The sequence below is a fragment of the Mirounga leonina genome, unplaced genomic scaffold (assembly GCF_011800145.1).
Source record: "Mirounga leonina isolate KUSES-001 unplaced genomic scaffold, KU_Mleo_1.0 Mir_94, whole genome shotgun sequence".
Classification (NCBI taxonomy): Eukaryota; Metazoa; Chordata; class Mammalia; order Carnivora; family Phocidae; genus Mirounga; species Mirounga leonina.
This window is the reverse complement of record NW_023270855.1, coordinates 52,398,447-52,409,433: the sequence shown is the minus strand read 5'-3', so window position 1 is coordinate 52,409,433 and position 10,987 is coordinate 52,398,447. Positions and strand designations below refer to the sequence as shown.

Below are 10,987 nucleotides of genomic sequence, written 5' to 3'. Positions count from 1 at the left end.
AAAATATTCCTGGAATTCCTATCTTTTTATTCTTGCAAGTAAATTTTAGGATTTTTAATCATCTTCTAATGTGGTTTGGTATAATTTCGCAAATACTTTAACCTTTAGAATTATTTTGGAATGAACTGAAACTTTACGATATTGAGTCTTTCCATGTAGAGACTGGTAGAAAATTTTAGAGAATTTTTTTTTGAATGCCTTTTGTTTTCTTTAAAATGAAGTGAATGTCAAATTTTTCTCCTGACATTAGCTCACAAGTGCCCTCTGGTTGTCATCTTTCTTTATCCTCTTTCTTTGCCAGTTGTTCAAGACAGCTTGGAGGGCAGTAGAGAACAGGTCCCTTCAGCTCTGAACCGCACAAATTAGAATTAGCCTTGATGTGAAATTCAGTGGGGAGTTTGTCTCTCACTGCAGCTTATTGTTAGCTTGGGATGCTGTCAATTTGAGTCTTTTTTATTGCAGAATCTGTGAAAGCAGTGATTCTCAACTTTGGCTGCAGTTTTGGATCATTGGAGAATTTTAAAAACCTGGCCTCCAGAGATTTTAATTTAATTGGTCTAGTATGAGTCTCATGCACTGGAATTTTCAAAAGCCCACAGGAGGTTCAAAAGCACAGCCAGCCTGAGAACTGTCGCATTAGGGAATTGAGAAAGAAAAGACACGCATGCATGCATGTGGATTAACGTACAAAGGGGCATCCTGGAGTGATTTCTTTCTTTTTTTTTTTTTATGAATACAGGCTGGCACACGCTGAGACTGGAAATAAATTATTCATGATTTCAAGTATGACTATGTCCTCTTTTAGTGAACTGAGACTTTGATGAAAGGCTTCCATCTGATTTCAGTGTGAATGCATGAAGTCTGTCTTTTCTGTGTTTTCAAAAGGAGCTCTGTTTAAATCCCAGTAAGGCATATAGTTTTAGTTAATAGTATTGCTCTAAGGTCTGTTTCCTGGTTTGGGTAATTTACTAAGATTATGAAAGATTATGTCACCATCAAGGAGAGCTCTGGGAAGTGTACAGCAAAATCTTGGTGCAATTTTTGCAACTTTTATGTGAGTCTAAAAATATTTCAAAATAAAAAGTGAAAAAAGCATGAGCAGGATGGGAACTCTGCCTCCTATGAGATTAAAAAATCAAATAAAGTTTTTGTTTTATCGGAATTTACTATGGTTGACTGCCTTAGTGTTTCTTTTTTTTTTTTTTTTTAAGATTTTATTTATTTGAGAGAGACAGAGAGCACAAGAGAGAGTGAGCATGAGCAGGGGGGGAAGGGCAGAGGGAGAAGGAGAAAGAGGCTTCCTGCCCAGGACTCCAGGATCATGACCTGAGCTAAAGGCAGATGCTTAGCCCAGGCACCTCTGCCTTAGTGTTTCTTATAGGCATTCAGAAAGAGAAAGTTGATTTGATCCTTCTTGCCTAAGGCCTCAACCTGGAGATATATATATATATAATTTTACGATCTATAATCTATTTATCTCTATATATAGATTTATAAATGATATATATAAATTTATATTTATATATATAAATTATATATACATATATATAAATTTTCCTTTCCTTAGAAAAAAATGATATTCTTTAGACACACAATTGGGTCAGACTACACTGTGGAGAATTTTGTACACACACACACACACACAGAAGGAGTTTGTCTGTTCTGTGCTGAGACAAAGCCTACTCTATGACTACAGGTACACCTAAGGCATGTGGAATGAGATGAGTAAGGATGGGCACCCTCTGACATTGAACTCTGGGATATGATCAGTAAGTGGGTGACTGTTGCCCATTTACAAGGAAGAGGAACCCCTGTCCCTGAGAGCCCCAGTTGATAAGAATTCTATACCTGGAATAGGAGTTTACCTGAGTGTGTCAGCCTTGGGTAGACATCACGACCTCAGTGGAGTACCATCTTGAAATTGTCAGCTAGTCCTTAGTAATGATTTTTCCATGGTTTAAATATGAATGCCATTCCTGAATGTGTATTTCCTTAGTGCATTGAGGCAGAAAGAGGTTAAGAGAGTGGTTTTCAACCAAGATGACTGTGTCCCCCAGCAGATATTTGGCAGTGTTTTTGGAAAAGTTTTGGTTGTCACAATTGAGGGGAGTGCTCTTGGCCTCTGCCAAGTAGAAGCCAGGATGCTACTAAGCTAACCCTTTAATGCACAAGACAGCCCAGTGGTGTAGGTACATATAATGGAATATTACTCAGTCATAAAAAGGAATTGAGTTCTGGTATCTGCTACAACATGGATGAACCTTGAAAACATTCAGCTAAGTGAAATAAGCCTGACACAAAAGGATGTATATTGTATGATTCACAGACACAGAAAGTAGGTTAGAGATTTCCAGGGCTGGAGGGAGAGGAAATTGTAAGTGCTCGCTTGATGGTTACAGAGTTTCTGTTTGGAGTGATGGTTGCAAAACACTGTGAATGTAATTAATGCCACTGAACTGAATGAACACTTAAAAATGGCTAATGTTTTGTGATTTCATTGATATGTGGAATCTTAAAAAACACGTGAATAAACAAACAAAAAGCAGAACAAACTGATGGTTGCCAGAGGGAGGGGATGGGGGGGATGGGCAAGATGGATGAAGTGGGGTGGAAGGTACAGTCTTCCAGTGATGAAATGAATAAGTCATGGAGAGGAAAGGTACACAGAGAGAATGATACTAAAATAGCATGGAAATGGTGTTTATGAAATTCTAAAGTCTTGTCTATATTGATCACAGTCAGATTAGTTTACAGATTATAGATTAAAATCTGCAGTATGAACTATACAGAATGAAAATTAATGTTCAGGAAACATTTAATGACTCTTAGAAAAAAAAATCACTGATTGTTTGCATTTTTACATAGCTTAGCTGTATTTATAAATATATATTTTTATACCCACATATATAAACTGTGTTTTCACACTTAAAGTTAGAATCTGGCTTCCTGATATCACTAATTAGATTGAGACATCTTTGCCTATATCTAAAAACTGAAGACTGGAGTTCAACTAGAGAGGGGTGGTGTGTCTGCATGTGCAAGGTCTGTGAGATGGGGGTGAGGATGAGCAGGTGGAGAGAATCACATGGTGTACACCTGGCCACACATGGTGAGGGATTAGACATCATGAATTCCTCTCTTCTATTGTGTTGGTCTTTAAGGATTTGCATGGCCTGGGATAAGAATGATACTAAAAATATCTGTCTAATGAGGAGCTTTGGATATTGATTCCCCAGGGATATATAGAGACACTGTAGAGTCAGCCTGTGACCACCTCATTCAACAGCCCTTGCCTAGTCAAGAAGAAGCACACCTGAGGCTCCATCTAGGAATGATCTTTCTTGACCACGAGCCCATTGCCTCACTTAGTGTTCCTGCCCTTCCTGAAGACAGACTGTCTTCAGGATCCAAGCGATATGTCAGGCATCATTCCACACTGATGCCAGCCAGGTAACTGAAAGTCCCTTAGTGAATGCTTCTGTAAGGAGGGCAGTTACTTTACTGCAGATTCATCCAGGGAAAGAAATGAGGAGTGTGCATGCATGAAATGATGAGAACTGAGTGTCCCATGCACTCCAGCCTGCATTCCTGTTGACAAGTTCCCATGTATGTTTGTACTGATAACACTGATACTCACCCCGTTCTCAATCTGCTGGTCTCCTAATCTCTCTAAAAAATGGCAGAACCCAGTTATTCTCCTACGCAGAAAAATCTGCCCCTTCTCAAACAAGATGACTGTTATAAAACTTACTGGTATTTACTTGAATTTTTGTGGTGGTCATGGGGAGCGGTTTTGGTCAGCTTTTCCTTTTATTTGCATTCCTGGTTCTTGATACACCATTGCACAGACGAGTATATTATCCCTGCAGCTTGCTTGAGGATGGTGAGGAGAAACTGGAGACTCAGAGAGATCTGGCTGGCTCCCTTCTTAGTACACCCGTTTCTCTATAAAATTAACAATGATTTTATATAAGAACAACAGAGATAGTATAATAAATTAAAAAACATCCTTCAACTCACTCCAGAATCGACAAGTGTTGACCTCTGCTATACAAAGTTCAGGTCTTTTTTGTAAATTAACAAAATAGGGGCACCTGGGTGGCTCAGTTGGTTGAGCATCTGACTCTTGATCTCAGCTCAGGTCTTGATCTCACAGTTGTGAGTTTGAGCCCCACGTTGGGCTCCACTCTGGGCATGGAGCCCACTTAAAAAAAATGCATACAGAAAGCACCTCTTTTGTATCCTCAACTCTTGTTCTTCCCTTCCTGAGACAACGTCATCTTGAATGTGATGGTGTCTTCTATACATGGCTTTATATTGCACATGTCTTCATAAACATACATAGGATAAAAGGCATTAGCCTATCAGTTAGGGAATGGAGAAATAACTCATGACATAATAATACAGTGGATTACTCTCTGGTAATTAAAATTAAGTGGAATTAAATATATTAACAATAAAGAAAAGACAAATCACATAAGAATTCCAAATGTAAATGACATGTCTTATATGGTTCTTTTTATATAAGGCCTTTAAAATTGGAAATAATGTAGTTGTGGGGCATCTGGGTGGCTCAGTCGGTTAAGCGTCTGCCTTTGGCTCAGGTCATGATCCCAGGGTCCTGGGATCGAGCTCCATGTCCGGCTCTCTGCTTGGTGTGGAGCCTGCTTCTCCCTCTCCCACTTCCCCTGCTTGTGCTTTCTCTCTCTCTCTCTCTCTGTCAAAAAAATAAATAAAATCCGGGGCGCCTGGGTGGCTCAGTTGGTTGAGCGGCTGCCTTCGGCTCAGGTCATGATCCTGGAGTCCCTGGATCGAGTCCCGCACCGGGCTCCCTGCTCAGCAAGGAGCCTGCTTCTCCCTCTAACCCTCCCCCCTCTCATATACTCTCTCTCTCTCACTCTCGCTCTCTCAAATAAATAAATAAATCTTTAAAAAATAATAATAAATAAATAAAATCCTTTTAAAAAAGAAACTAATATAGTTGTTTATGTCATTATATTAACAATAATACTAATTATAGTAAAAATTGCTGGGGAATAATGTGTATGAAGTTCGTGTAGTGATTCCTCTGGGGAAAGAAAAGAATCAAGATTCTTCAAATACATGATTTGTAAACCTGTATTATTTATTGCAATAAAAACACTAAGAATGAAGGACCCCTGGCTGGCTCAGTAGGTGGAGCCTGTGACTCTTGATCTCAGGGTCTTGAGTTCAAGCCCCACTGGGGTGTAGAGATTACTTAAATAAAACTTAAAAAATATATTTTTAAAAACCCATTTAGAATGAAGATGGTGATGTGTATGAATTTTATGCTGTTGATTGGTGGGTATCATCCTTCATTTATCTCTATGGGTTTTTTTGTTGTTGTTGTTTTTGCTTGAATAATCCATAATAAAAATAAAAGTCTGTTATGTTTATTATTATTATGGATTATGCCTTGTAATGGTTCAAAATATACTTAAGATTTTCTAATAATGTATACTTTATGTCATTCAAAAATATTTCCCTGGGCATCTGGGTGGCTCAGTCATTAAGCATCTGCCTTCGGCTCAGGTCATGATCCCAGGGTCCTGGGATCGAGCCCCGCATCAGGCTCCCTGCTCAGTGGGAAGCCGGCTTCTCCCTCTCCCACTCCCCCTGCTTGTGTTCCTGCTCTTGCTATCTCTCTCTGTCAAATAAATAAATAAAATCTTTAAAAAAAATATTTCCCTTATAGCTTTTCATTATTTATACTTATTTGTACATCTAATACATTTTTTATGTAATTTATTTTAATTGCCACATATTTTTAAAGCTTTTATTCATGAGAGAGAGAGCGCACGCACATGCACAAGCAGGGACAAAGGAAGAGGGAGAAGTAGGCTCCCTGCCAAGCAAGGAGCCTGACATTGGGCTCCATCCTGGACCCTGGAATCAAGACCTGAGCTGAAGGCAGATGTTAAACAGACTGAGCCACCCAGGTGACCCTAATTGCTATATTTTTCATCATATGTCCTTATCTTTTTTTTTTAAGATTTTATTTATGTATTTGAGGGGGGGAGTGGAGAGCATGAGTAGGGGGGAGGGGCAGAAGGAGAGGGACAAGCAGACTCCTGGCTGAACTTGGAGCCCGGCAGAAAGGCTTGATCCTAGGACCCTGAGATCATGACCTGAGCCATAGTCAGACATTTAACCGACTGAGCCATCCAAGCACTCCCACCATATGTCCATTTCATTTTATTTCTCTTTTTTTAATTTTTAATTTAATTTTATTTAAATTCCATTAATTAACATATAGTGTATTATTAGTTTCAGAGGTAGAGTTCAGTGATTCATCAGTTGCATATAATACCCAGTGCTCATTATGTCACGTGCCCTCCTTAATGCCCATGACCCAGTTACCCCATCCCCCCACTGTCTCCATTTCAAATGAATATTGATATCATTGATGAGTCCTTCATTCTTTTTCTACATGATAAAAGTTCCCATCTCATAATCTTTTCCCAGAAATTTGCAGTTATCATGCTAGGGGTATTCTTTCTTTCTATTGTCTTTCCTCAACTTACCCCATCCCACTGCTTCCTTGTGAGGAGTGAAATGTACAAGGTGCATTTCATGGCAGGACAAAAACACACACACACACAATAGGAAATGTCAGTACAAGGGTCCTATATACTGAGTAAGTGCCAGATGATTTTCCTCTATTCATTTCCCATCATTGCAACATCTCCATGAGGTTTTATGATAGTTCCCATTATACAAATGAGGACACCAAGCTTTTCATAAGTGAACAATTCCACCCCTTCCCCCCAACACACAAATCAAGTACTGGTCTGGATTAAATTCAGTATTTAAGCTTAAGTAATACACCAAATGATAAAGGCTGTCATGGCTACTTCTGTCTCCTTCAGGCAAGGAAGGACCACTGCTCTACAGAAGTACTACTGTTAAAGATGCCTGATTATCTTATAATTATCATATAAGTCCGACTTACCTTATAATTCTCTGTCTTCCAAGGGACCGAAAATTGTTGCTATTTTCACCTGTTTTTTTTAGAAGACTATGCTTCCTTTCTCTCTCATTTAGCTGGGTTTTTTTTTTTTTCTTTTTTAATGATGTTCCTGCTACCTATCACCTAGGGAAGAAGTCTCCTTAGGATAAGATAGAGAATATCATTGACATTTGCCCAGCTTCTCTTAGAATTAATTGCTAATGCTGGTGAGTAGTGTTTCCATGGGGGAGTCTTATGACCTTCAAGTTTATATGCTAAATTTTCAAATCTTTGCTCAGGTACAGAGCATATGCTTGGATGGATGTCATGCACCTGCTACATGGTACTTCATGGGTAGTGATGGACATATGCTGTAGACAAGGGAAAAGATTTGGGGCATTGTTCAAGATGAATACATTTTTTTTAAAGATTTTATTTATTTATTTGGGAGAGAGAGAATGAGAGAGAGCACATGAGAGGGGGGAGGGTCAGAGGGAGAAGCAGACTCCCTGCCGAGCAGGGAGCCCGATGCGGGACTCGATCAAGATGAACACATTAAGATTTTAAAGGAAGTTTTATGAAATCTGAGTGTTGGTTTAAGAATGCTAATTCTGTATTATCCAGAGGCATTAACAATGATTTGTCTAGACAATCAACTCAGCTGTCAAACCATTTGAGTTCACACCTTGTCTTTTCCAGGCACTGCATACTTCACCCCACCTAAATTTCCCTATAGGTAAGTGGACAGTATGATATAACTCATCTGTAATTTGACAAGCCCTTCATCTGATTCTGAGGCACACCAAGGGTTGGGCACCATACTCTGCAACAGAGATAGGATAACTTCATTCTTGTCTGTTTGTTTGAGACAAGGAATATTTCTGAAAGAAATGCCATGGCTTATTCTTTGTCTCAGTCTCAGCACTTGGCACAATGTGTGAAAAAGAGCTGGTGATCAATAAAAATTTGAGCCAAAAATTTGAGTGGAAGAAAGAAAAGTAAGAGATAATGATGATGGAGGAATAAATTAGCAGAGAGAAAGATTTGAATATTCTCTTGGCTTCACCATATACATAAGTTTTATTTATTTTTACTTAAGCACTGGCTCTCAAACTTTACCATATATCAGATTTATCTGGAGGGTTTGTTAAAACTTAGATTGCTGGTCCTTACCTCAGAGTTTTTCAGCAGTGTATCTGGAGCAATACCAAGAATTTGCATTCCTAAGTAGTTTCCAGGTGATGCTGCTTTTGCTCATCCAGGGACGATTCATTTTATTTTATTTTTACCCCATCTTTTCCATTAGATTCATCAACAACATGGAACCCAGAAATCACATAGATGTTTCAGAATTCTTTCTCTTAGGATTGACAGATGATCCAGAACTGCAGCCCCTACTCTTCAGCCTACTCCTGTCCACATACCTGGTTACTGTCCTGGGAAACCTGCTCAACATCCTGGCTGTCATCTCTGACTCCCACCTCCACTCTCCTATGTACTTCTTCCTCTCCAATCTGTCCTTTATTGACATCTGTTTAAGCACAACCACCATCCCAAAGATGCTGGTGAACATCCAAGCACAGATTCAGAGCATCAGTTATACAGGCTGCCTCACCCAGGTCTGCTTTGTCTTGACTTTTTTTTTTCTAAGATTTTATTTATTTATTCATTAGAGACAGAGAGAGAGGCAGAGGGAGAAGCAGGCTCCCAAGGAGCAGGGAGCCCAATGCGGGACTCGATCCCAGGACCCTGAGATCATGACCTGAGCCGAAGGCAGACGCTTAACCATCTGAGCCACCCAGGCGCCCTGCTTTGTCTTGACTTTTGTTGGCTTGGAAAATTTTCTCCTTGCAGCCATGGCCTATGACCGCTATGTGGCCATCTGCCATCCCGAGGTATACCGTTATCATGAACCCCCAACTCTGTGGCCTGCTGATGAGTGCTCTCACTGCTCACTGGCATTGTCAATGCCCTGCTTCATAGTCTGATGGTGCTATGGTTATCCTTTATTTTTTTTTAAAAAAGATTTTATTTATTTGACAGATAGAGACACTGCAAGAGAGGGAACACAAGCAGAGGGAGTGGGAGAGGGAGAAGTAGGCTTCCCGCCAAGTAGGAAGCCCGATGCGGGGCTTGATCCCAGGACCCTAGGATCATGACCCGAGCCAAAGGCAGACGCTTAATGACTGAGCCACCCAGGCGCCCCTATGGTTATCCTTCTGTAAGGACTTGGACATCCCCCACTTCTGTGAACTTGGTCAGATCATCAAGCTTACCTGCTCTGATACTCTCATCAATAATATCCTGGTGTATTTTTTGGCTAGCTTACTTGGGGGTGTTCCCCTTTCTGGAATCATTTTCTCTTACACTCAAATTTTCTCCTCTGTTTTGAGAATGCCATCAGATGGTGGAAAGTATAAAGCTTTCTCCACTTGTGGGTCTCACCTGTCAGTTGTGTCCTTGTTCTATGGGACAGCAGTTGGTGTGTACATTAGTTCTGCAGTTAGTGACTCTTCCAGGAAGAATACCATGGCTTCAGTGATGTACATCATGATTCCTCAAATGATGAACCCCTTTGTCTACAGTCGGAGGAATAGTGACATGCAGGGTGCCTTGAAGAAACCTGTCTGTAGGATACCTTCTTTTCTGTGATTGTGCCATGTACCTTGGGCTGGGTTGTAAAAAATAAATCAAAGTTATACAAATCACAGGAGACCCAGAATGCTTACTATTTCTGTCACCAAATGCTTCTAACATGACTAGATAACATAACAGCCAAGTACATTTAAACTTAGGGTTGAAACCTAACTTTTATTTTTATTCAGCTTTTTTATGTTTGTCAAGTTATTTCAATTCTTACTTCAATGTTTTACTCAGTTCCATAGAGGCAGAACCTGAGGCAGAGGTCAAAGTTTTATACTGTTTGTATGGATGACTCTCAGAAGAAGGAAAGTTGTACAATATGGATAGCTCAGAAAAGTATACTAGACTTGTCTCCGGAGGCAAGGGAAACAAAAGCAAACATGAACTGTTGGGACTTCATCAAGATAAAAAGTTCTGCACTGTGGAGGAAACAATAGACAAAACTAAAAGGCAACCTACAGAATGGGAGAAGATATTTGCAAATGACATATGGGATAAAGGGCTAGTATCCAAAATCTATAAAGAACTTATCAAAATCAACACCCAAAACACAAATAATCCACTTAAGAAGTGGGTAGGGGGCTCCTGGGTGGCTCAGTCAGTTGAATGTCTGCCTTCGGCTCAGGTCATGATCCCAGGGTCCTGGGACCGAGCCCCGCATTGGGCTCCCTGCTCAGTCGTCAGTCTGTTTCTTCCTCTCCCTCTCTCCCTCTTCCTGCTTGTGCTCTCTCTTTCAAATAAATAAAATCTTTAAAAAAAAAAAAAAAAGAAAGAAATGGGCAGAAGACATGAACAGGCATTTTGCCAAAGAAGATTTCCAGATGGCTAACAGACACATCAAAAGATGCTCAACAACACTTATCATCAGGGAAATACAAATCAAAACCACAATGAGATAGCACCTCACACCTGTCAGAAGGGCTAAAATTAACCACACAGGAAACAACAGAGTAGGTGACAATGCAGAGAAAGGGGAACCATCTTACACGGTTGATGGGAATGCAAACTGGTGCAGCCACTCTGGAAAATGGTATGGAGGTTCCTCAAAAAGTTAAAAATAGAACGACCCTATGACCCAGCAATTGCACTACTAGGTATTTACCTAAAGGACATACAAATACTGTTCTGAAGCACACACTCACCCCAATGTTTACAGCAGCATTATCAACAATAGTCTAACTATGGAAACAGCCTGAATGTCCATTGATTGATGAGTGGATAAAGAAGATGTGGTATATATAAACAATAGAATATTACTCAGCCATCAAAAAGAATGAAATCTTGCCATTTGCAGCGATTCGGGTGGAGTTACAGTGTATTATGCTAAGTGAAATAAGTCAGAGAAAGACCAATACCATATGATTTCACTCATGT

The 10,987-nt window shown here is 39.9% G+C and overlaps 1 pseudogene; it reads left to right on the top strand.

Moving 5' to 3' along the window:
• Positions 1-8,289: 8,289 nt before the first annotated feature.
• LOC118005461 lies at positions 8,290-9,622 on the top strand (annotated as a pseudogene).
• Positions 9,623-10,987: the final 1,365 nt, after the last annotated feature.